The 27992-nt window shown below is 40.5% G+C and overlaps 1 pseudogene; it reads left to right on the top strand.

The window, feature by feature from the left end:
- Nucleotides 1–17882: 17882 nt before the first annotated feature.
- On the top strand, nucleotides 17883–17987 carry LOC141124351 (U2 spliceosomal RNA; annotated as a pseudogene).
- The last annotated feature ends 10005 nt before the right edge of the window (nucleotides 17988–27992 follow it).

The following is a 27992-nucleotide window of genomic DNA, read 5'->3' as shown; positions in this document are numbered from 1 at the left end:
TTTCACTATAAATTGTGTACATTTCTGTGTTTAATACACCGAAGAGCGCTGCTTTAGTCTTAAGGATCACTGGAGATGAACTTTTTAGACTCGTGATGTATATTTACCACTTTTAGTCAGCAGGTGGAGCTTTAAACCAGAAGATCTGTGAATTATTGTTTTGCTTCTAGGGTAGGTTAGAAGGATTTACAAAGCAGTATGTAAATTTTGAAAAAAAAAAACAAAAACGTACAGAGTAGTGTTTATGGCTGCATTTACTTTGCTTTTTGGATACATGCTTCATGTTCTATTCCGTAGTGTCTGAACTGCTTCCTTCTACATAAGTCATTGGAAACATATTGAAGCTAGAAGCAAATCAAATTGCTCTCAGATGCAAGCTATTTTTTTTAAAGTACTTGTGTTTGACTAGAAACACAGTAAAAAATTGCAAAGAGAATATTAATGTGATCATAAGTGGCCTTTAGTGTTTTACAAATGCTGGTAACATTAAAGTGCAAGCTGAATTTTCGTTTATTATCACTGAGCACATTCTAAAAATAATGCAAAAGCAGGGGTTACCGTAATAAAAAATTGCACTTCAAAATATTCATTAAATCTGGAGCTGCTGCAGTTATGTAAATGCTATCTTGACTTAACCTGTCAAAACTGAGCATGGCCCTCTCCTTCACTATCCTACTACTTCCCTATTGGCCTTTAAATACGAAGGTCTGACTCGTAGACCAATTGACCAATGGAGAAGCTTGAAAGTGAGAGGTGCCACTAGCAAACTCAACCTTTACAAGAAAAGGCCAGATTTGCATTGTTATGGCATATGGATTTAACTGAAGTTAGTCCCTGCATATGCATTTTACATTATACATTTTGTTTGAAATACCCAATTATTACCAGTTTATTTTATTCATTTTGAAATTTCTGAATATATTCTCTCATAAATTACAAATAAATGTGTAATTGATAAATATTTCTTTCTATTTCTCCCTGTAAAAACTTGTCACTCTAATCCCTGGTAATAATATGCAAAGGCAAGATGGAGGGTCTATGCCAGCCTTTCTCAAGCGTTTCTTGAGGAACCATTGAAATAACTTTCTAATCTCAGGGAACCCTTGCCAAAAATGACTATATCTACAACTCATGATACGTTAGTGTGATGGTCAGTGGGAAGAAAGCTCCTAATGCCGCATACACACGGTCGGACTTTTCGACAACATGGTGGCAAGTGACAATCTGCAAATGGTGGCAGGTGATGTGGCAAGTGACAATCTGCAAATGGTGGCAAGTGATGTGGCAAGTGACAATCTGCAAATGGTGGCAAGTGACAATCTGCAAATGGTGGCAAGTGACGTGGCAAGTGACGTGGCAAGTGACAATCTGCAAATGGTGGCAAGTGATGTGGCAAGTGACAATCTGCAAATGGTGGCAAGTGACAATTTGCAAATGGTGGCAAGTGACGTGGCAAGTGACAATCTGCAAATGGTGGCAAGTGACAATCTGCAAATGGTGACAGGTGACATGGCAAGTGGCAAACCCAGGGCTCCCACTGATTCTGCATTATGGTGAGTTGAACCACTTAATTATATATTAGAATGTAACAATAGAAACAATGCGCTTCGATCACCCTGACACCATATCAACCATGGTGCCATGATGATTGAAACGCCAACACCAGCCTTCCTTTGCCCGCAAAAAATTGCTTACCACTGGCTTGCCCTCCCCCCTCCTGCAGGTTGGTGACCGCTGCTATGGACTCTAGCCCCAGATCTTTTGCAGACCTAGCAACGCCCCTGGACATGGATGAGCGAGTTTAGGGTGAAGAAACTTGACTGGCCTGCACAGAGTCCTGATCTCAACCTGATAGAACACCTTTGGGATGAATAAGAGCGGAGACTGCGAGCCAGGCCTTCTTGCCCAACATCAGTGCCTTCTCGTCCAACATCAGTGCGCTTCTGGAAGAATGGTCAAACATTCCCATAGACACACTCCTAAACCTTGTGGACAGCCTCCCAGAAGAGTTGAAGCTGTTATACAGTCAGGTCCATAAATATTGTGACATGGACACAGTTCTAATCTTTTTGGCTCTATACACCACCACAATGGATTTGAAATGAAACGAACAAGATGTGCTTTAACTGCAGACTTTCAGCTTTAATTTGAGGGTATTTACATCCAAATAAGGTGAACGGTGTAGGAATTACAACAGTTTGTATATGTGCCTCCCATTTTTTAAGGGACCAAAAGTAATGGGACAGATTAACAATCATCCATCAAACTTTCATTTTTTAATACTTGGTTGCAAATCCTTTGCAGTCAATTACAGCCTGAAGCTTGGAACGCATAGACATCACCAGACGCTGGGTTTCATCCCTGGTGATGCTCTGCTAGGCCTCTACTGCTACTGTCTTCAGTTCCTGCTTATTCTTGGTGCATTTTCCCTTCAGTTTTGTCTTCATCAGGTGAAATGCAGGCTCAATCGGATTCAGGTCAGGTGATTGACTTGGCCATTGCATAACATTCCACTTCTTTCCCTTAAAAAACTCTTTGGTTGCTTTCACAGTATGCTTTGGGTCATTGTCCATCTGCACTGTGAAGCGCCGTCCAATGAGTTCTGAAGCATTTTTCTGAATATGAGCAGATAATATTGCCCAAAACACTTCAGAATTCATCCTGCTGCTTTTGTCAGCAGTCACATCATCAATAAATACAAGAGAACCAGTTCCATTGCCAGCCATACATGACCACACCATTACACTACCACCACCATGCTTCACTGATGAGGTGGTATGCTTTGGATCATGAGCAGTTCCTTTCCTTCTCTATACTCTTCTCTTCCCATCACTCTGGTACAAGTTGATCTTGGTCTCATCTGTCCATAAGATGTTGTTCCAGAACTGTGAAGGCTTTTTTAGATGTTGTTTGGCAAACTCTAATTTGGTCTTCCTGTTTTTGAGGCTCACCAATGGTTTACATCTTGTGGTGAACCCTCTGTATTCACTCTGGTGAAGTCTTCTCTTGATTGTTGACTTTGACACACATACACCTACCTCCTGGAGAGTGTTCTTGATCTGGCTAACTGTTGTAAAGGGTGTTTTCTTCACCAGGAAAAGAATTCTTCGGTCATCCACCACAGTTGTTTTCTGTGGCCTTCCGGGTCTTTTGGTGTTGCTGAGCTCACCGGTGCGTTCTTTCTTTTTAAGGATGTTCCAAACAGTTGATTTGGCCACACCTAATGTTTTTGCAATCTCTCTGATGGGTTTGTTTTGTTTTTTCAGCCTAATGATGGCTTGCTTCACTGATAGGGACAGCTCTTTGGATCTCATATTGAGAGTTGACAGCAACAGATTCCAAATGCAAATAGCACACTTGAAATTAACTCTGGACCTTTTATCTGCTCCTTGTAAATGGGATAATGAGGGAATAACACACACCTGGCCATGGAACAGCTGAGCAGCCAATTGTCCCATTACTTTTGGTCCCTTAAAAAGCGGGAGGCACATATACAAACTGTTGTAATTCCTACACCGTTTACTTGATTTGGATGTAAATACCCTAAAATTAAAGCTGAAAGTCTGCAGTTAAAGCACATATTGTTCGTTTCATTTCAAACCCATTGTGGTGGTGTATAGATCCAAAAAAGATTAGAATTGTGTTGATGTCCCAATATTTATGGACCTGACTGTAGCTGCAAAGGGTGGGCCAACTCAATATTGAACCCTATGGACTAAGACTGGGATGATGTCATCTCTGTTTGTCCACCCTCTTGTCTCTCCTCCACCTCCAATGCTGCCCGCCGCAGCCGCGACCCGTCCACTCCTCTCTCCTTCACCTCCAATGCCGCCCACCGAAGCCGCGACCCGCCAGCTCATCTCTCCTCCATCTCCAATGCCGCAGCCATGACCCACTGAGACTCGGGGCTATGGGCTCCACATTTGGGGCTCCAGTCTCGATAGCCACACCCTGATGACGCCTATGTCCATGTCTTTATGTCTTTATGGACCTTGCTTTGTGCACTGGTGCACATTAATGTTGGGAGCATTAAATTGTTGGGAGCATTAAATTGTCCAAAATGTCTTGGTATGCTGATGCCTTAAGAGTTCCCTTCACTGGAACTAAGGGGCCAAGCCCAACTCCTGAAAAAACAACCCCACACTATAATCCCCCCTCCACCAAATGATTTGGACCAGTGCACAAAGCAATAGTTAGTACACGGGCTCTTCCTGAGCTGTTTCGTCGCCTTACATTTTTGTAAATATTTTATTATATCTTTTCATGTGACAACACTGAAGAAAAGACACTTTGCTACAATGTAAAGTAGTGAGTGTACAGCTTGTATAATAGTGTAAATTTGCTGTCCCCTCAAAATAACTCAACACATAGCCATTAATGTCTAAACCGCTGGCAGCAAAAGTGAGTAAAATGTCCAAATTGGGCCCAAAGTGTTAATATTTTGTGTGGCCGCCATTATTTTCCAGCACTGCCTTAACCCTCTTGAGCATGGAGTTCACCAAAGCTTCACAGTTTGTCACTGGAGTCCTCTTCCACTCCTCCATGACGACACCACGGAGCTGGTGGATGTTAGAGACCTTGCGCTCCTCCACCTTCTGTTCGAGGATGACCCACAGATGCTCAATAGGGTTTAGGTCTGGAGACACGCTTGGCCAGTCCATCACCTTTACCCTCAGCTTCTTTGGCAAGGCAGTGGTCGTCTTGGAGGTGTGTTTGGGGTTGTTATCATTTTGGAATACTGCCTTGCAACCCAGTCTCCAAAGGGAGGGGATCATGCTCTGCTTCAGTATGTCACAGTACAGGTTGGCATTTATGATTCCCTCAATGAACTGTAGCTCTCCAGTGCCGGCAGCACCAGACCATGACACTCCCACCACCATGGTTGACTGTAGGCAAGACACACTTGTCTTTATACTCCTCACCTGGTTGCCACCACACAAGCTTGACCACATATGAACCAAATAAGTTTATCTTGGTCTCTTTAGACCACAGGACATGCTTTCAGTAATCCATGTCTTTAGTCTGTCTTCAGCAAGCTTCCTTCTGGGACGACAGCCATATATACCAATTTGATGCAGTGTGCGGCGTATAGTCTGAGCACTGACAGGCTGACCCCCCCTTCAACCTCTGCAGCAATGCTGGCAGCACTCATATGTCTATTTCCCAAAGACAACCTCTGGATATGACGCTGATCACGTGCACTCAACTTCTTTGGTCAACCATGGCGAGGCCTGTTCTGAGTGGAACCTGTCCTGTTAAACCTCTGTATGGTCTTGGCCACCGGGCTGCAGCTCAGTTTCAGGGTATTGGCAATCTTCTTATAGCCTAGGCCATCTTTATGTAGAGCATCAATTCTTTTTTTCAGATACTCAGAGAGTTCTTTGCCGTAAGGTGCCATTTTGAACTTCCAGTGGCCAGTATGAAAGAGTGAGAGTGATAACGCCAAATTTAACACACCTGCTCCCCATTCACACCTGAGACTTTGTAACACTAACGAGTCAAATGACACTGTGGAGGGGAAAATGGCTAATTGGGCCCAATTTGGACATTTTCACTTAGGGGTATACTCATTTTTGTTGGCAGCGGTTTAGACATTAATTTTGAGGGGACAGCAAATTTACACTGTTTTACACAAGCTGTACACTCACTACTTTACATTGTAGCAAAGTGTCATTTCTTCAGTGTTGTCACATGAAAAGATATAATAAATATTAACAAAAATGTATGGGGTCTACTCACTTTTGTGAGATACTGTGTAAATATATATATATATATATATATATATATATATATATATATATATATATATATATATATATATATATATATATTTTTTTTTAACAAAACATCTTCTCTCACATGAAAACAAACCGAAGAAACTATTTTATGATGAAGAAGAAAGCAAATCCTTTGAGGCAGAATTTTTTTTTTTTAGAGAGTAATTGTTGGTAGGTAGCTAGCACCATACCACCATTTAGGCAACATTGTTCTCCAGTGGTTCTCATGTATGGTCCTTGATCCCCCATGTTTGTGGGTTATCCCTTTATCATTTGACCATTATTGTTTGTCTTTGTATTGCTTTGCTGACATTTTGGAAAAAATTGGATTTCGACCCAGTAACAGTTTTCTTATTTGGGTCCTCAAAATAAAAAGTTTAGGAACCCAAGACCTAAACTCCTAAACACCTAAAAGCTGCATAAAAACTGTTAGCAACTCTAAGCTCCTTTGAGCTGCAATGGTCACATGGGTGCTGTCAATGGGTAACGTTCAGACAAAGGCAGCCAATCAACACCAGGGCCATGTTTAGATGTTAAAAGGGTGTTCTGTATAATTGCAACCTTTCCAGCATTTAATAATAGGACGGGGCAGGTAAAAGTAGGTTAGCTTTAGGTTTGCTTTAAGGGCACTCTAAATAGCAGGCTACAGTTGCAATTCTTATCATTTGTGTTATATCTTTCAGACAGGACTTTTAATGTTGTGTCATAATTTATAAAAATTGTATAACTTTTTTAATTTATTTTTTTAGTTTGATACCTTGAGTGACATTGCACACATTGCTCACTACAAGACTCAGAGTCTGCCCAGCCTGTCTGAGTTAGTCTTCTCTCTTCCTTTACAAATGACTTTGTGTACTTGCACCAAAGCTATTTGGAAGTCAAGGCTCCCTTGAGAGTGCAATCCTGCAGCATACACAAAATAAAGAGGCTGTTTTTTTTTCTGATCCACTGGCAGGTTAACCCTTGGCCCCCTTCGTACGCTCCATTCTGTCGTTTGGCAAATAACGACAGCTTGTGAAATGGGACTTAATAGCCGTAGAGTAAATAACAGAAGGGGTAGTCAATAAAATTAATACCTATCGCTAAATTATTCATTTTAATTACGCTTTTAGTGGGTTCGTGAATTTGCAAGTACATATATCTCCATCTTATTCTTTATATATGCTGTGCAGCTGCCAGGACAGAAACGAGAGACATTCCTTGGCATGAGCTGTAGAGAGAGCTCTTGTCACGCGAATGAGAAATTTCATCGCCTGTCAGTCTTGTTATTGCTGTTTACCTTGGCCAAACTTGCATACTGTTACATTTCTAGCGGCTTCAGTTTTATCCTGTGCCTGACAATAACTTATTCTCTTAAATGCAATGAAACGACAGATTTAGGCCAGTTAAAGCACAAGAATGGATATGTATTAAACCGAAGCAGGTTTCTTTTTTTAGTCAGATGGCGGGCAATCTGGGAAAGCTCGGCACTGTGAGGTTACTTCTGGCATTTTGCTTTCAGCAAGCGGCAGAGCAGCCAACTAGTACTGTTAGCAGTGCTAGTCGTGTTCTGTTCTTGATCTGGATACCCAGCGCTGTATAAAACAGAAGACAGAGAGAGGTAACTTGTCAAATATCGCATATTAATCATTATTCACTATGTTTCATAAAATAACCATTTTAACTTTGCAATGTATCATGATGAATTTACTTGCTATACACACCCAGTTTTTGATTGCTGTAGCCAAAGTCCTGCCCTTGGAGAATGAAGGAGCCTTCTGTTCATATTTCACAGGATGGTCCAGCAAGATAAGCTTTGTACGTTTTTTAATTGGGTTTGGGAGAGTTTGGTGATGGGGTCTTAGCCAAAAATAACAGGCTTGTATATACAGATAGATACATAAAACCCTTCCAAACGGCACATCAATTAACATTTTCAGTAGTGACAGAATCCAGTACTTCATATTATCTAAGGATAATAAGGAAAGCAGGCTGATAAGAAGGAAAGCAGGTTAAAATAGCTAGGGCACCTTAGTGTAGAGGCCCCTTAGTATCTGCATGACCTCTTACAGCTGCCGTATTGGTTGGATGAGACAACATATTAGCTTAGAAGTTAGATATTTAAAGGGTGACACAACCCTGTCTCTGTCTCCCACTTGTGCTGCTGCATTGTTTCCCTGACACACAGGCTTCTAATAAAGAGACTCAAAATGACTGAGTCAACACCTATTACACAGATATGGTCTACTTTTGTGACTATCACGAACCCCATCGTGAGAAATGTCACGGTGCCATCACTGGAATGCATACATGTAGATAGTAAGTTCCTTCAAAGAACCTTCAAAAAGACCCACAAAACAACAAAAAATGGAGAAAACAAGTCTTTTATTTAAAGAAATAGTAATTGTTTATAAAACACAAAACTTTAGGGTTTAGGGTTAGGGTTTACATTTTCTCTTTTGATATTGTCCTTTTATAATCCCCCCACCACCCTGAATGTAGCTTTTGTCCTCTCTGTCAGGGCCTTCTTAATGTTTCCACAGATAGCAATACAAACATAGCTAAGGTTTTAACCCTGCCCAATCTCCTAAAGTTTTTTATGTATTCTATGTCCATGCAGGAGAGATTCTGCTTTGTGTCCAAGTTAGCACAAATAAAGTAAGGGATGCAAATAGCAATAAAAACCTGATATTGATTTGAATCCATTACCACAATGTTCAGAATTAAAGAAAATAAAAGGATGGAGTTGTGGAGTTACACTTTAAGAAGAATACTTGCACACAGAAAGTATACTGTAGGTGTTATATTTACTAAAACTGCAGCGTGCAAAATCTGGTGCAGCTCTGCATAGAAAACAATCAGCTTCTAGGTTTTATTGTCAAAGCTTAATTGGATAAGCTGAAGTTAGAAGCTGATTGGCTACCATACACAGATGCACCAGATTCTGAGTGCACCAATTTTAGTATTTCTCCCATTATGAAGGTTATTTTGTAAAGCTGGAGAGTGCAAAATCTGGCGCAGTTCTGCATAGAAACCAAGACATTTTGGACAATTTCATGCTCCCAACTTTGTAGAAACAGTTTGGGGATGTCCTTTAATTTTCTAACATGACTGCGCACCAGTGCACAAAGCAAGGGCCATAAAGACACGGATGAGTGAGTTTGGGGTGGTGGAACTTGACAAGTCTGCACAGAGTCATGACCTCAACCTGATAGAACACCTTTGGGATGAATTATAGCGGAGACTGCGAGCCAGGCCTTCTCGTCCACATCAGTGCCAGACCTCACAAATGTGCTTCTGGAAGAATGGTCAAACATTCCCATAGACACACTCCTAAACCTTGTGGACAGCTATCCCAGAAGAATTGAAGCTGTTATAGCTGCAAAGGGTGGGCCAACTCAATATTGAACCCTACGGACTAAGACTGGGATGCCATTAAAGATCATGTGCGTGTAAAGGCAGGCGTCCCAATACTTTTGGTAATATAGTGTGTATACACACACACACACATCTATCTATCTATATATATATATATATATATATATATATATATATATATATATACAGTGCGGCAAAAAAGTATTTAGTCAGCCACCAATTGTGTTAAGTTCTCCCACTTAAAAAGATGAGAGAGGCCTGTAATTGTCATCATAGGTATACCTCAACTATGAGAGACAAAATGTGGAAACAAATCCAGACAATCTCACAATACATGGCCCCATTCATTATTTCATGTACATGGATCAGTCGTCCTGTTCCCTTTGCAGAGAAACAGCCCCAAAGCATGATGTTGCCACCCCATGCTTCACAGTAGGTATGGTGTTCTTTGGTTGCAACTCAGCATTCACTCTCCTCCAAACATGACGAGTTGTGTTTCTACCAAACAGTTCTACTTTGGTTTCATCTGACCATATGACATTCTCCCAATCCTCTTCTGGATCATCCAAATGCTCTCTAGCAAACCTCAGACGGGCTCGGACATGTACTGGCTTAAGCAGGGGGACACGTCTGGCACTGCAGGATCTGAGTCCCTGGAGGCGTAGTGTGTTACTGATGGTAGCCTTTGTTACGTTGGTCCCAGCTCTCTGCAGGTCATTCACTAGGTCCCCTCGTGTGGTTCTGGGATTTTTGCTCACCGTTCTTGTGATCATTTTGACCCCACGGGGTGAGATCTTGCGTGGAGCCCCAGATCGAGGGAGATTATCAGTGGTCTTGTATGTCTTCCATTTTTTAATTATTGCTCCCACAGTTGATTTCTTCACACCAAGCTGCTTGCCTATTGCAGATTCAGTCTTCCCAGCCTGGTGCAGGTCTACAATTTTGTTTCTAGTGTCCTTCGACAGCTCTTTGGTCTTCACCATAGTGGAGTTTGGAGTGTGACTGTGTGAGGTTGTGGACAGGTCTCTTTTATACTGATAACAAGTTCAAACAGGTGCCATTAATACAGGTAATGAGTGGAGGACAGAGGAGCCTCTTAAAGAAGAAGATACAGGTCTGAAACCTTGCTTGTTTGTAGGTGACCAAATACTTATTTTCCACCATAATTTGCAAATAAATTCTTTCAAAAATCAGACAATGTGATTGTCTGGATTTGTTTCCACATTTTGTCTCTCATAGTTGAGGTATACCTATGATGACAATTACAGGCCGCTCTCATCTTTTTAAGTGGAAGAACTTGCACAATTGGTGGCTGACTAAATACTTTTTTGCCTCACTGTATATATATATATATATATATATATATATATATATATACATATATATATATATATATTTGAAACAGAACTGGATGAAAATGTCCTTTGGTTAAATAACAATAGAACAGAACATGAAGCATAATTCTTTGTTAGTCTACTGTAGTCAGGTGACACGTAACCCTTCTTTTATTGCAGCAAGCCATTTTACCTATACTATTTGACATTTCTATGCAGCTTCTTTGCGGTTAAAATATGCTGGTATTTTGTAAATAAAAGCACAATAATAATAATAGCTGAGCACACTCATTTGCATGCCTTTGTACAGAAATAAATAAACTGGGGACATCATGCAGAGAATATCTATATTTAGAGCTGGGCGTCACTGTTATGAAAAGGCACAGTACATTTAGAACAATAAAGACTACATAAAATGGCTGTTGATTTTTAGCTCCTGGTGGGTGCCACTTTCATTTTCACAGTTTAAAAAAAAAAAAAACAGGATTTTCTGTATGCTGTGGTTAATGCCAGCCTAATGAGATATTTACAAAGTACAATTACATATGATCATGATGACACAATGATATCCATTTATAAATAATGAACTATTAAAACAGACCACAGCCAACCATAAGGAAGTTGATCCAATTGGCTGGAAAATCATTAGGCATTTTCAGTTGTTTGGATATTTAAACTAAGGCCCCTTTCACACAAGCTTTTCAATCAGGTCCGCTTGTCAGTTTTTCAGGCAGACCCGATCGGAGCCTCCATTCACTCCTATGGAGCGGTTGATGTTAACGGTGACATGTCCGCTGACACCCGCTGTTATCCGATCTGATCCTGTGAACTAAAGATGGTGGTATTTTCCATCCGTCTGGTGGATCAGATCGGATGGGATCAGAAGAAAATGGACAAGAGGTCAGTTTTTATCCGATCTTCCCATAGAGGAGAGCGGGGCTCTGAGCAGAGACGTATCTGTCTCGCGCCTGCTCAGCGGGGATCAATGGAGCGATCCCCCCCGTTGAGCAAAGCGGAGTCCGCAGGAGGGAATGCCAGTGTGAAAGGACCCTAGGGCCGCATGTGTTTTTCTTTGCAGCGATTACCTAAGTACTACTGAGTACAAAAAATATAATTTAAGGAGCCAGTCACTAATTTTAAGTAATCGGAAGTCAGCCTTAAACTGGCGTAAACGCATGGTTTCATGGTCCCAAGTGCTTCATCGCATGGAGTCGGTGAGACTGATGGAACGTATCCACCACACTCTTACGGACTTGGATGCAAATCTTTGATAGAAAGTGGGACTCCTGGCCAACATCTTAGCGGGCTCAGGAGACAATTCTTGCCCCGAGTGCACCAGAAGGCACCTATAGGGTTGGCAGCAGGATTGATGTTTGACCTGCTCTCTTTCATAATTCACACCAATTGTGCTTTGCCTGTAAGTGAACTCATGCAGATAAAGTAGTCATGATAAATGAGAAGTAAGCTTAATATAAAACTTGTTGCGCTAGTAGCAGTATATTATTTTTACTTTATTGTTTTTAGTTCCTTGTTTTGTATAAAAGTTAACGTAGAGCAATACAAGAATTCATACATTATGAATGCTAACTACACAACATTTGTATTTTAGCTCTCTATTTTGCTGACTAGACATAAATACTTAAATTCTAGATCTGCATAACACTCTCAATTTTGATCAATGTATTTGTTATATCTTTTATATGTAACAGTCTGATTCTTTTCAATAAACATTTGTAAACAAAAAAAAATAATCAGAAGTCTTGATGTATGGGTTTACCTGTAAGTTTCTCTTTCTCTATCATTGGGAGTACCATTATCAATTGTTAATTCAGTTCCACCCCCCCCTTATAATCCAACACTGGGAACATGTGCTATCGCCCTGCATCTATCTTTGTTCTGATTTCAAAGAATTTTCCTTTTTAGGCAGAAAAACTTTGGTTCCAAAGGGAAAACATTTAAACAGATAAACTATACATTAGACCAGGGGTCTCCAAACTGTGGCCCTCCAGTTTTTCAGGAACTACAATTCCCATCATGCCTAGTCATGTCTGTGAATGTCAGAGTTTTACAATGCCTCATGGGACATGTAGTTCCATAACAGCTGGAGGACCATAGTTTGGAGGTCCCTGCATTAGATGATAGAAAGAAAATGAGGCAAAGTGGACACTGACTACATTACAGAGCATATTAATGTAAAGAATACGTGACTGCCAGGCCTTATCAAAATCGTCCCTGCTATCCTTCCTGACTATATTTGAATTGATTACCGTCATAACTGTAGATTTCACAAGCCTCAATTTGCTTACAGTTTGGCTACTAGCAAACAACAATATGAAATAAATCAGTCTTTAGGAAAGCTTATTGATTTATTGTTATCTGTCTCCATATACTAACCCAAAAGAGCTTTGTGAAATAAAATATATTTTTAATTTATGATTTCCTTTGTGAGGTGCAAATTTACCGCAAATTTACCGCGAATTTCAGGAGTTGGACATAGCTGCGATTGATATTCTAGCCAATGGAATCATAATGTAAAAAAAAAAAAAAAAAGGTCTTAACTTCCTGTGTACTTCCTGGTTTTTGTGGAGAGTAGTGTGGTGGAATTTGCACATATGTGAACCATCAATGCGATTCAAGAACGATTTACATTGATGTCTATGGAGACTAAATTTGCAACGCAACGCAGTAAACTCGCACAAGACCCTTTTTTTAATCGGATCGCATTCATAGAGGGAACGCATGTATGTAAACGACCGTCATTGAAAACAATGACTTTAGGGATGACATGCAAATTTAAAGTGTTTTTGACGCATCACATTCAGACATGGAGCGGTGGCTTGGCCATGCCGCCTCTCTATCCTCATCGATTCACTGGCTGTGATTGTCTCAGCCAATCAGGAGGGAGAGTCCCTGGAGAGCTGATGCTCTCGTGCACATCACTGGATCAAGCGGGAGCTCAGGTAAGTATTAGGGTTTTTTTTACATTCATGGATAGAATGCATTAAGGTAAAAAGCCTTTAGCCTTTAGAACCACTTTAAGGAGGGATGGGCTCCCTCCAGGCAAACCTTCCCTTAATCTATCCATTTTTATATGTGCTCCTACTATAGAGGCTCTAAAAATTTAGAATTAGGACCACAGTATACAGAGGTCCCTTGGTATGAGCACTGTGGCTTACGTATACTGTATATTTGCAAATGTGTGCAAACAAAACCCTTTGTTTTTAACGTAAACTGTTAGACAGGGAAAATGTGGTTGTTTTGTAGGCTGGTTGGTAAGTGGGCTGGAAAATCTTTTGTTTGTTTGTGATGTGCCTTGCCCTTCCATATGCACCTTCCTGCAAAGACTGGTTACAGATTGGGGTGGCTGCCACTTTTTTGTATAGTGTCATAGTGAATATGTGTCACAGATTTCAAGGAAGTAAATGTGTGAGGATCTTCACAAAGTAAGTTTACAAACTTCAAGATCCTTCAGAGTAATAGTTCTTTTTGTATTGCTTCCTTTGTGTGAAATCCCTGGTGTTCTTACAAGTTCCTCTGCTATCCTATTAAAAACTGACAACACTAAGTAGAACACACCATGTTCAGTTCTCTAGCTATGCTGGGACCCCAGCCTGCTACAATGATCAGACTTGTCCTGACACCCCCCTCACTAGAAAAATCAGTGTGCTGCTGCTTTTCCTCCCCCAGCTCTTATGCAGCTGAGAACAAAGGATACGTAATCATAATAGCAGGGTTACATGCATCTTAAAAGCTGTGAAATGTGATTTTTTTTTGCATTTCCTAATATATTAAAAAGTACAACTTTTTCAACTTGAATAAGGCAGGGAAGGGTTAGAAATTGTCAGGTTTTATTGCTAGCTGTATATGCAATTGGTGAGATTTATCATCAATCAATGTCAAAATAATAGGAAATGTTATATGAAAGATATATATATATAGGGTAAAGACTTCATAATTCTTTTTGGGGATACATTGCATCCTAATGCCCCCCATTGCATTACCTTGTCTCTACTCTATTGCTGGTGTACTGTTCTGTATTTTGAAAGCATTACAGTCCTGTTCAAATCTTTTGACAATTAAACTGAACTGTTGCAATGCATGAAACATTACAGCTGTGTTAAAGTCATACTGTCTGTTTATTGTCTATCTCTGTAAACATAGCCAAATTTTGTTTCCAGCCAGCAGTTTAGGAGATGCATCATACACATGCAAAGGATGTTGATGATGATAAGGGTATCGTTGAAGGTGAAACGTATGCCCCTGCACCCAAAGAGTGTCAAGCTCTGTATTGAAAGACATATAACAAAAGGGATGTTGGAATTTTGGACACTGTAATTGATGAGTCTTAATTTCAAGGAAGGAAGAGCCCTGCCTCAGCTAACTAAAGAGAAGCTCACACTGCTGTACTGTGGTATTGTATGCACAATAGTACAAATGTGAGAATTAGGTGACCGCAGATGATACAGCAGGGTAAAAATGGTCAGCAACAAGACAATTTTTATGAGAGGAAGATTTTCCCAAATGTACAGCAGAGTAAAATTGACCAGCAGCAGGACAGTTTTAATCAGGGATAATAGTCCTAACTTGTGTATACCTAACTTTTATTGTATCTATATAGATTGAGGGGGGTGCAATGAGTATGAGTGATATAATGTGAGGTGGTGCTGTGCTTGCACTTTTTTATTTTAAACAATGCAGCTGTGTGCTGCAAGCAAAAGGCAGTTCCAAGAATAGATGGTGAGTAACCATGTTGTGCTTTGGGCAACTCCAACGTAAAAAGAAGGCTCTATTAACATAAAACAATGACAACTTATTTACTCAACCCCTAAAACAAAGGCCTTATTTTGTAAAGTCAAGGTTTGCTGCAAAAAAAAGAAAAAAAAAAAAGAAAAACAGTTTAACATAAAATAAAGTACCACATCAAAGTAAAAAAAAAAAAAAAAATTAAAAAACAAACAAAAGCTCCTTTTTTAAAAAAAAAAGAAGCCTTGCAGCAACCCCCCCTAAAAAATAAACAAACAAAGCAATGCTTCAAACAGGACAGTAGCCAAAAATCCAATTGATATATAAAAAAAAAGCAGCTAATGGGTTGATTACCTAAAGGGAAAGCAACTAGGCAGAACATGGCTGTGGCAGCAGAACATAGAGAGCTAAACTTCCCCTTCAAACATAATAAGTAGGTGTAAGAACTGCCAGTTGTTCCCAAGAAGAGAAGAACTGTACTCTCCCAGACAAGAGAAGTTAGTATCCTAAGCTCCTTCAGGCAGAAGTCGTACAGGTTTGAGACTCAGGACAGTTCGCCAGATGTCAGGACATACCATGCCAATAATTTCACGGAGCTAACATTGACATTTTTTGGAGCAGAAGAAATAATGATATATAAAATGTCTTGGATTCAGCATTAGGAAGGTCTGTATTTGGGAGGTGTTAAAATTCAGACAATTTATTAATTCACAGCAAAAATGAAATGCCATTTAATTTATCATTTTATCGGTCTGGCTCATTTGCATACAAAATGTATATATCACATTAATTTACTTGGCAAACTCATATTTTATAAAGAAACATTTTCACACATTTTTGTTATGTGGTAAATACTTTCTGAATATGAAAGGAGAATTCTTGCTTTTTTGCCTCATACACATTAATAAACAGTTTTGTCCTTGTAATTGCTTTTACCGATTTTCATTTTCAGGTTGAAAAGTAAACCTCATAAGCCGAAGGGGTCTACCAATTATAATGTGAAGGGTCTGAGATTCTAGAATAGTGAATACAAGTGAGAGGATCATATTAGGGGATGTGGAAACAGAGACTATTATAAAAACAGGGACGCAAGACCAAGAAAGAGCAGGGTGGCTCTGGGTTTGAGCTACCCATAGCCTGGGTAGCTCAAACCCAGGAGGGCTGGAGGCAGACACACTCCTGATCATCCAAAAAAGTGTTTGTGCTTTTGGTGAGCTCTTATACTTATTAAAGCTGTTTTCACATTACCAGCACTTACTAGTAATAATCAGATATCTCGAGGAATTTCTGCAAGGCAATCCTCCTATTGGAGCTGGACGATAATGGATGGTGGGATCTGGATGACAAATGGAAAGAGAGGCACAGGTAACAGAGTGAGGTACTGAATCAAAAGGCAAAGCAGATAGAAGATTCCAATAAGACACAACAAGACACATGGGTAAGGTACACAGGCAGGAATAGGACGCAGGATCAGAACGAGCGACTAAGTGAAGTACAGAAGCACTAAGAGGACTTCATGCAAACAGCAGGCCTTAACCAGAAGAAAAGGACATCCACATACAGTACACAAATCTGAGCAGCAGTTTTGGATACACAGGACAGGATAAGGAAGCAGATTAGAATAGTTCAGTAGACAAAGCACAGAATCAACAGGTAGAAGCATAATCTATAAACAAGCAGGGTTTTAATTGGTAGAACACAACGTTTGTAACCATGACTTCTGGCAGGATTCATTGTAAGGTACCAGAAAGGTTTGATGCACAGGTCTGCACAAATAAGATAGGAAAGTGATTTTGGAAGTCTACTTTGATTTAAACCAGGTATGAAATCAGGGTTGTTGGCGATCGGTGTTAGGGGACCTGGAATTGAGGTTATTTTGTGTGGTGAGGCTATCTTGTGTATTACATCTATTGTGGTAGTAATTAATGAGTGATTTATGTTTCGGGGTGTTTTAGAGTGAAGTGTCCAGGGGTAGTAGAGCAGCTGTTGCATGTTGTGGGAAAGTTCCAAGTGTGCCCAGTCTTTAGTAGTACCGTGGCAGTGCCAGTTAATGAGTCTAGTGATGTGTGTTGCGTGATAGTATTTTTTGAAAACTGGTAGACTTATGCCACCTTTATTTTTTGGGAGGGATGGATGGTGGGAGGGTTAGCAGGCGAAAATGTATTCTGGATTTTTTATCTGCCCATAAGAACCGTCTTTGAAGGCCTAAAAGTTTGGTAAAGAATGAGTTGGGAATTTGTATAGGTAAGGCGTTAAAGAAATACAGTGGCCTTGGAAGGATCGTCATTTTTAGTATTAATGCTCTGCCAAACCAGAAAAATAATATCGGAGTCCATTTTCTGAGGTCTTTTGTTTTTGAATTTAGCAAGAGTTTGAAGTTGACTTCGTACTGCCAAGCCATGAAACCCTTGGAATCTATCTGTTACAAGAGGTCCCCAGTACTAAAAACAACCTCCCTGGCAGGTTCATGGTTGAACCAGTCAACCCACAAAGACAACAACAAACATAGAGAAAACTGGGAACTAGATCTTGGAATCAGAATTAGCGACGCTCAATGGGAAAAGGCATGTATTTTAGCCCACAAGTGCTCATTAAGCACAAAACCCCAAGAAACATCATAATAAAAATATTAACCCAGTGGTATGTGACACAACAAAAAGCCAGGAAGTGGTTCGCTTCTCGGCCTTTTGGCTAAGATCAAGTGTAGTATCTGTTCTTATCAGTTTCCAGGGGAGGCACTGTGTCACTCTCGTTGGGGAGGGCCAGCAAATCCAATGGTGTCATAGTACCTGGAAAGGCGATACTCAGCAGGGACTACGCCGTGTTGCCCGAAAGTATACTGGGGACCGGCCAATGGTTGAGTCTGAGCCGTCTGGAAGGGTGCTCCTGGTAGGGATGGGTGCTGCATTTTGGTCTGGCTGAAGGGTCGGGTCCCTGGCCTTCTGGCCTGGATTGTGGTAGCTCTAGCTGCTGACAGTTATTTGGGTAGGGGAACGCTTACTCCCCTTTTGTACGGAAGGGGGGAGTGGCTAGTATCCATTTACCCGAATGTGAAACTGGAAGGGGTGATGGGAGTGCGGTGGAGCCTACGGGGCAGGGACTCTCACCAAGCTTCCTGAACCTCATGCCTTTTCTGTCTGCGGTGGGGGCTGTCGTGGTCTAGGCTGTGGGCCAGGGTAGGTCTTGAAAGCCTATGGAGTAGTGCCCCTGGAGTGGCAGTCCAGGGGTGCCTTAAGATCACTGTGAGTGGGAGTCACTTTGATTTTGGGCACCATGGTCACTGCACCATAACACAGCTTTTTTAGCACCTGCCTCTTGGGCCGGGCCTTTTGGCTAGGACCAGAGGAATTTTTTATTCCTGGCCGGAGGGCCTGGTCATTGTGTTACACAATGGCCACTTCTTTTCACTCTCCTCTTCACTATCCCTTTCCCCACTTTTTATTTATTTTAAACCTATGTAGTCTGGTCACGTCTTGTTTTTGTCACGTTTGTCTCACTGTGTGAAGTTTTTGGGTGTGTTTTGCACGCCATAGGCTTTCAATAAAAAAAAAAAATATTTCTGTGTGCCCAACTAGACAAATGTTATTTGTCAATTTGTATGCTATATAAACTTTTAATAAACTCTGATTGTAAAAAAAAAAAAAAAAAAAAAAAAAGATAGGAAAGTGAAACAGGATTCCCAGATACATAGAAGTGGTGGCTTGTAGACTAATAAACACAAAGTCATGTAGCACACCAGCATACTCAAAAAACTCAGGAAGAGTTACTAACAGGGCTTTTTTTCAGGGAGAACTTGGTGGAACTCAGTTCCACCACCTCTGGCTCAGACCCTTTGGTGCCTGCTCACCACTATCACTTGTAAACACAGAAGTCTGGTTTCTGTGTTTACAAGTGACAACTCTGCACTCTGTATGTAATGCAACCCTGGTATTTAATGCCCCTTTAAGACCCTTGTACTGTTTTCATGAAATTTGACTGAACGCACTCACTATTTGATGTGATTTGGAGGGTGTGTGTAGGGGGAGGGGTTTTGTGGGGCCCGTGGCTCTGTGACTGGCCGGCATGGCCCCCTTTAGAAACGGCACTATCTGCCCTTTCTAAAGTGCGCATGCACCATAGACATCGGCGGATGGCTTTATTTTAAATATCTCCTAAACCGTGGAGGTTTAGGAGATATTTCCAGCACCTACAGGTAAGCCTTAATATAGGGTGTACAACCACTTTAACAAAACACCAGGATAGACAAACTGAGCAGAAAACACAATGGGAAAAAGCAGGAAACAGAAATGCAAAGCCAAATTTAGCTGGATTCATGATGGTAAAAGAGGGAATTTATATTTTTACACTCTGCATATTACATCACTTTTGGAGCTATTATCTTTGGGTATAGTCTTGTTAAATGATACCTTTTAGGTTGACAATGCATATATATTCCCCCCATGTAGGAACATATTGTTTTCTTTAGATACAATTGCATACATTTTTGCAGTATTGATTTGTTCATTACCTTTAGATTTGTCTTTCACTGACCTTTACTTAAAGTAAATCCTATATGGAAATATATGCGTAGGCTGTCATTGCTGACCTGCTATCTGAACTCCTAGATGCATGTCAACCATACTGATCCACTGGATTCAGTACTTTCTGAATCCTTGACCTGGAACAAGTATATTGCTTTTGCTTCTGTATCCTTTTCTGATTCTCCTGTGTAAGACTGAACTACAACCTTCCCTTTTTACTCAGCGTTTGTCCACTTCTTATGTCCTTGCTGTTTCTAAAGTTTTCCTGCTTCGTATATTTCTGTGCCATCTCTGTCTTCAATTGTATATCACTCCCTTCTCACCTCCTTTTGTTTTCCCCTTGTCTGCTCTCCTCTTGTCTTCTCGCTGCCTACCTAGTCTGCTTAGAATGAATGTCACTCGGGGCAATAAAGCCTTTCTGTAATTCTCAAATACATGTCTCTATCTCCATACCAATGTATAGATAATGGGAAAATAGAGGTCAGAGATCCCATCTGTGCATTAGACTGATATAAAACCTAGCGAATGAGAAATCCCCTTCGATGGACAAAGCTCAGCTTCTTAACCTGTCACTCATCTCACACCATCTAAAGCTGTGAAAACAGTTTTTGCCTCTTCTGATCTCCTCCCTTTCAGCCTGTCATAACAGCTACTGCTGCCACCCAAAGATAATTTATTTTAGCTTTTAACACTTAAAAATGCAAAATCGGTATCTCTAGAAGTCATAAACAAACTGCAGGAAAGAGATAGTAAATAGTATATAAAACAAACTAAGTTAAATATGTAGTGCAAAACTCCATAATTATGTTTTTTGGGTGTAGAAAGCTATAGCAACAAATGCAGTTTCACCTCTCATCACTTAAAGCGGAACGTCAGTAATTTTTTTCATCTTTTCATCTTCTGCCCTTGTTGTTTTAACTTTGGATTTTTTTTTTCTGCCAGTACTGTAAATACCTTATACAGCCATCTTCCTGTTTCTTATGTGGAAAAAAGCCTGGGCTTATGACATTATGCACAGCTCTCTGCCAGGAAGGGAGGGGGGTGAGTCATAAGAGGGCCAATGAGAGCTGCAGAGCTGGAGGTATGTCTCTGTGTGTCTGGGTAAATCCAGAAAGTGAACAGGCAGCAGCTTCAGCTGCCCACAGTTAAAATGGATGCAGCCAGAGTCAGTGGAGGGAGATTTCTGCAGCATATTTGTCAAGTACAGAATAACAATATACAGTGGGGACGGAAAGTATTCAGACCCTCTTAAATTTTTCACTCTTTGTTATTTTGCAGCCATTTGCTAAAATCATTTAAGTTCATTTTTTTCCTCATTAATGTTCACACAGCACCCCATATTGACAGAAAAAACACAGAATTGTTGACATTTTTGCATTTAGCTCACAGTGCATGTCAGAGAAAATGAGAATCATGAGGTCAAAGGAACTGCCTGAAGAGCTCAGAGACAGAATTGTGGCAAGGCACAGATCTGGCCAAGGTTACAAAAAAAATTCTGCTGCACTTAAGGTTCCTAAGAGCACAGTGGCCTCCATAATCCTTAAATGGGAGATGTTTGGGACGACCAGAACCCTTCCTAGAGCTGGTCGTCTGGCCAAACTGAGCTATCGGGGGAGAAGAGCCTTTTTGAGAGAGGTAAAGAAGAACTCAAAGATCACTGTGCCTGAGCTCCAGAGATGCAGTCGGGAGATGGGAGAAAGTTGTAGAAAGTCAACCATCACTGCAGCCCTCCACCAGTCAGGGCTTTATGGCAGAGTGGCCCGACGGAAGCCTCTCCTCAGTGCAAGACACATGAAAGCCCGCATGGAGTTTGCTAAAAAACACCCGAAGGACTCCAAGATGGTGAGAAATAAGATTCTCTGGTCTGATGAGACCAAGATAGAACCTTTTAGCCTTAATTCTAAGCGGTATGTGTGGAGAAAACCAGGCACTGCTCATCACCTGTCCAATACAGTCCCAACAGTGAAGCATGGTGGTGGCAGCATCATGCTGTGGGGGTTTTTTTCAGCTGCAGGGACAGGACGACTGGCTGCAATCAAGGGAAAGATGAATGCGGCCAAGTACAGGGATATCCTGGATGAAAACCTTCTCCAGAGTGCTCAGGACCTCAGACTGGGCCGAAGGTTTACCTTCCAACAAGACAATGACCCTAAGCACACAGCTAAAATAATGAAGGAGTGGCTTCACAACAACTCCGTGACTGTTCTTGAATGGCCCAGTCAGAGCCCTGACTTGAACCCAATTGAGCATCTCTGGAGAGACCTAAAAATGGCTATCCACCAACGTTTACCATCCAACCTGACAGAACTGGAGAGGATCTGTAAGGAGGAATGGCAGAGGATCCCCAAATCCAGGTGTGAAAAACTTGTTGCATCTTTCCCAAAAAGACTCATGGCTGTATTAGATCAAAAGGGTGCTTCTACTAAATACTGAGCAAAGGGTCTGAATACTTAGGACCATGTGATATTTCAGTTTTTCTTTTGTAATAAATCTGCAAAAATGTCAACAATTCTGTGTTTTTCTGTCAATATGGGGTGCTGTGTGTACATTAATGAGGAAAAAAATGAACTTAAATGATTTTAGCAAATGGCTGCAATATAACAAAGAGTGAAAAATTTAAGGGGGTCTGAATACTTTCCGTCCCCACTGAATATAAAATAATATGCAAAGTGATTGAAGGGAAGCTTCAGAATGCCAAAGATGTTTTTTTTTTTTTACAAATCATGTGAGCAGACTGCAGTTCCTCTTTAAATGTAGTTTGAATAATGTTTGCTCTTTAGCAGATATTGTATGTTTCACATTGATCTTAGTCATATTGAACTTCTTGCTTAACCAGTTTTGGGCTTCTTATGTTCTACAAACGTGACAGAAGACTTCATCTAAGCTTTCTAGACTTCACTGCCACCCCAGTGGCCCGCACTAGTTCCCACTGGCACCCACTGTTGATAGATAGCCTATGCCCTGGTTTAACAAGTGGGAGTCAATCAGAGTGGATTCTGTTTTAATGATCACTGTATTCAGTTACAGTGAATATTCAGTGTAACACTGTAAACCCCTATACTGCCTGACCCATTACTGCAGATTGCAGACTTGTTCTATGATCTGGTAATGGCAGGAGCTGCAGAAAACCTACAAAAGGAAAAATAATATATTTCTATTTAACCCATAGCTGACACTAATTATCCTTCTTCTTCCCCACCTTTCCTTAGTGAGTGGTTATACTTTATTTTTTATGTTGGTAAGCAAAGTTTTTTTTTACAGTAGATGTGTTACATGTTGTTTATACTCACTCAGTCACTATGACATTATTTTTCTGTATTCTTCAAAAAACCTGGTTGATCCTGCTGATCTCTATCTCCTCTTTATGTCCAAGTCCCAAATTCAGCTAGGGATTTTGCAGAGCGTTGTTGGCAGTTCTGCACATGCTCAGATTTCAGTGAGTTTCTATGCTGAGCATTTCTTCCCAATCACATCTGAGCAGCCCATGTGACTAGTGGGTGTAAACACAGTGGTAAATGACAGTCCTCTCCCTCCCTCCTCCTCCATGCCCACTAACCAGCTAAACACAACGGGGTGGGATATTACTTGTAGATTGGCGAATGCTTCAAATTCCTCTTATTCTAAGACACAAGCTAGAGGGGCTTGACACATCCTGTGACTGGCAGAAATCCGCCCACATAATGGCATTGCCAAAAATAATAAAGATTTAATTCTAAGTAATTTTGTATTTGTATGACAATTTAAATCAGTTTATCGATATTCATTTTTTTATTTTTACTTTGTTTTCTAAAGGCTATTTTTCATGTGACCAGCAGCAGAGGACTAGAAGCTTTTACTTTTGTTTTCCTGCAGACAGGCTGGGAAAAAGCTGGGTCATGTGACAGCTTTATATAGATTAGGAAAAAGGTACTTTTTTTAAATAAAATATATACAGTTCCTTCATCCACATACAGAAATAGAAAGGACAATGTAAATTAAGTGTTTGTTCAGTATCACTTTAAATGTATGTAGCTATTGAAGTGTGTGGTTAACCGCTTCAGCCCTGGAAGATTTTACCCCCTTCCTGACCAGAGCACTTTTTGCGATTCTGCACTGTGTCGCTTTAACTGACAATTCGTGCGACGTTGCACCCAAACAAAATTGACATCCTTTTTTTCCCCACAAATAGAGCTTTCTTTTGGCGGTATTTGATCACCTCTGCAGTTTTTATTTTTTGCGCTATAAACAAAAAAAGAGCGACAATTTTGAAAAAAAACTCAATACTGTTTACTTTTTGCTATAATAAATATCCCCCAAAAATATATAAAATTCTTCTACATATTTTTGGTAAAAAAAAAATGCAATAAGCGTATATTGATTGGTTTTCGCAAAAGTTATAATGTCTACAAAATAGGGGGTAGTTTTATGGCACCATTCATTATTATTTTCTTTTTTTTACTAGTAGTGACGGCAATCTACGATTTTTATCGGGACTGCGTCATTATGGTGAACACGTCGGACCATTGGCATTTTTACAGCGATCAGTGCTATAAAAATGCATTGATTACTGTGAAAATGTCACTGGCAGAGAAGGAGTTAACACTAGGGGGCGATCAAGAGGTTAACTAGTGTGTGTTCTAACTGAAGGGGGAGGGGACTGTGTAGGGGAGACGACAGATCGCTGTTCAAACTCTGTATGAACAGACGATCAGTCACTTCTCCCCTCAAAGAACCGGAAACTGTATGTTTATCACGGGAGCCCGGCAGTGATCGTGACCGCCGGGCACTCGCATTGGCTCCATGGGTGAGCAGGGGGCGCATGCGCCCCTAGTGGCCACAGGGCGAAGCAGCGTTACATAACCTCATTTCGCCCAGCCGTGCCATTCTGCTGCAGTACAACTGCAGCGGCTGGTTGGCAAGTGGTTGAAAATGCACATAATACAAATAAAAAAAATAAAAAAACTTAAAAGAGAATTATGACCAATGCTTTTTTGGCCACACTTCTTTTGTGTGTCACAGGAGTTCAATTACTTTTGTTCTCCTGTGACCAAGAAACAACTGACAGCGGGCTGTAGCCCGCTATCAGCTAATGTGATGGAGCTGCTTCAGGCTCTGGAAAGATCACGATCATTTTGTTGAGATCCACGCAGCTGTCTGATTGGCAGCTGGCTCTGCCTCTCATGAGGCTTAGAGCTGGAGCAAGCTGTATACCGCCTTTTGCCCTGCCTAGAGCGTCAGTGAGTGTTGCAGGAGCAGACTGAAAGCTGGGCATGTGATCGCTCAGTAATTGGGCTTAGAGCCAACATGGGACAGCTGCAGTATCACACCAATGCTGCACATAGAGGGTAGTAGATATGTTTACTCATTTGCAAACCCCAAACTTCTGCTTTAAATTCATTGCTCTTAACCATGTGTAGTACCAGCAACATCATTTTAATATCATAATAAAAGTAGCAAAATAATGTGCTTTGTTTCTAAATTAATACTAGAACTATAATCGGCCAAAGGTTTTTTTTTTTTTTTAGGACAATAGCTTAGTGGTTAGTATTTTTTCTTGCAGCACTAGGGTCTTCAATTTGAATCTCATTCAGGACACAATCTCCATGGAGTTTGAATGTTCTCCTTATGCTTTTGTAAGTTTCCTCTGGTTTCCTCCCACACTCCAAAGACATGCTGGTAGGCTAATTGGCTCCTGTCCAAATTGGCCCTAGTATGTATATGTATGAATGTAAGACGGAGACCTTAGATTGTAAGCTCCTTGAGGGCAAGGACTGATGAGAATGTACAATATATGTAAAGAGCTGCATAAATTGTCAGTGCTATGTAAATACCTCTAACAAATAGTCCCGAGGTAGCTAATTAGACTTTCACCGAAAGATGACTACGGATCATTTGCGAGAAATACATTTTGTTCTTTTGCCTTATTAATTATGCCAAACATTTTTGATAGTTTAAGTCAAAATGATTAAATATTTGACATGCAAATTTATTTTGTGCGTAATATCCTTTTAGCTAGCTTTTATTTTCTTGTAACGTGCACAGTTTTCATTTCCAAGCCAACATCAAAGCGTAATGTATTTTATACAAATGAAACAGCTTTCATTTGTCTGCAAAAAAAAAACAAAAAAAAAACATTGTAACAATAATTTTCATTGATCATTATGAGGATTAAGGAGTTCTGTGTTTGCCACCCAGGGCTCAGAAGCTTCCATCTATTTTCTTGCTTTTAGTATAGATTATTTTTTTTAGGACAAGTTGTTTATTAATAATAATGCAGCAGGTGGCCTGTAGGGAAGTGTCATCTTGCTTGTAATCCATCCCAGCATGATGTGTCGCTCCGGTAGCAATAATCACATTATGTGACAGGTTATTATAGCCTAATTCTTTCTGTCATCTTCCTGCATTTCAAAGGCGTAGCCTGGGTTAAGAGACTTTAAATCAAAGCTACGGTTACATACACATAAATAATGGAGGTAAGATGATAGTGCTTTATTGTGTTATCTAGAAATGAAGAGAAAGGCCTACGCAGCAGGTCACCCCCCCCCCCCCCCCTCAGCACTGAAAGGGTTTGAGAAAAGCCATAGCTCACGGTTGATTACTAGGTGATTGAGCTGTGTTTATGTAGGAATAAACAAAGATCTATTGTGTTGGAGTGAATCATTAAGGACCTTGAGATATATGTATCCTTATGCTCTTGAATTGATTTAAAGCAGGGATGTTATAACAGAGAGTTATTTTGGCGCAGAACAATTGAAAACATCGAAGAGACTAGACACGTTAAACAGTTTTGTAAAACAAAGCATTCTGTCGCTTGTGAACCTCAGCGCTTTTTCGGCTCTTGTGTAAAAAGGAACCTCTCTCTTTCTCCCTCCCTCGCCGCGATGCTCTGCAGATTTCCATGGTAACAAAAAGGAATCATTAGAGCAAACATTTGCCGACGCCACCATGTAAATTCATTTTTCTTTCCTTATGTATCATTTTGCCGCTGTGGCTGACTCTGACAATTTGTTCCATGCAGTCAAATTATCCCTTCACATTTATCTTGTAAAGGAAGTTGCTGGCTTGGGTTTTCATCTGCTTCGCATCCATCGTGGTAAAGTAAAGCAGTGGTTGGGTGATGCTTTGTCTTTAAGTAAGTGTCTTTTCCCTGTTCTCACAAGCCTGATTCCAGCACAGATCAATCACAAAAGCAGCACGACAGACGTGCTCATAACCCCATGTTCCTGTGATGTGTGTAGCACACACTGGGGCTTTAACGCAGAGCAGTTCAATGTGGTGAATTAGTGCAAGTCTAACTGCTCAGCAGACACTGTAACTGACAGACGGAGGAACCTAGGGTGAGATGATATACGGTACGCTCTGTACGCTTATTTATACACTGGAAATCTGCAGTGTCTGTAACTGATGTGCCATCGCAGGTAGAGTTCATTTGAAATGCTAAGGCATTTTAACAAATATTTAAATCGCTCAAGCTGTGTTGGTTTGGGAATTCGCAGACTGTCTCGGTTATCAACTGCCATGGTGCTCTTCGCATTGCTGATTCTAGGAAGACATGGCAGAGCATTGAGGTCAGTGAAACGACTTGGGATCTAGCACTGCCTGGAATGTCTGTGTAAGACAGATCTTGGAGATCACTAGGGGCATCAATGCAGGAATTAAGACATAGGCACCAGGGACCTGCCTACACATATCTCCTCAAACATCAGGACAAGTCAGTTACAGCTTCTCACGACTTATTCATCACATGGCTATTATGTACGTTGACTATAATTAAACCCTTCACTTGAAATATACATTTATGAATCATGAAAGTAAATGTGCTGATATTTTATAAGCCAGCAGTTCCCTGAAGCCCTGTTAGAAAGCAGAACAAACTGTGATGAAGTGTCACGTTCTGTAATTGTTAATGGGCAAAAGGGTGCTATATGGGACAACACCATTAAATACATCTGAATTGCTTATTACTTGAAATACTACTGCAAAAAATTGCCATTAAACTTTTCTAATATTGTATGGGCCCTTGTATACTTGGTATTTTCTTTTAATACTTGTAATATATATGGGAGACGACTGATAATTATTATTGTAATTATAAATGCAACTAAATTTCCCATAGCAGCTTGATTCATCCAGAGAGATACATTTATTGAATTCCAGAACAGATGACAAGCCCTGAAAAGATTTCCTCTATTTAAGACTTTGGGGGGCAGTAACTCCTCAAAAATCAAACAGTGTTGAAAAAGTATTACATTTTATTAGAAAAGTTAAAAAGCAGATAGGAG

The sequence above is a fragment of the Aquarana catesbeiana genome, linkage group LG01 (assembly GCF_042186555.1).
Source record: "Aquarana catesbeiana isolate 2022-GZ linkage group LG01, ASM4218655v1, whole genome shotgun sequence".
NCBI classification, from domain to species: domain Eukaryota; kingdom Metazoa; phylum Chordata; class Amphibia; order Anura; family Ranidae; genus Aquarana; species Aquarana catesbeiana.
This window is presented reverse-complemented; position numbering and strand designations above follow the sequence as displayed.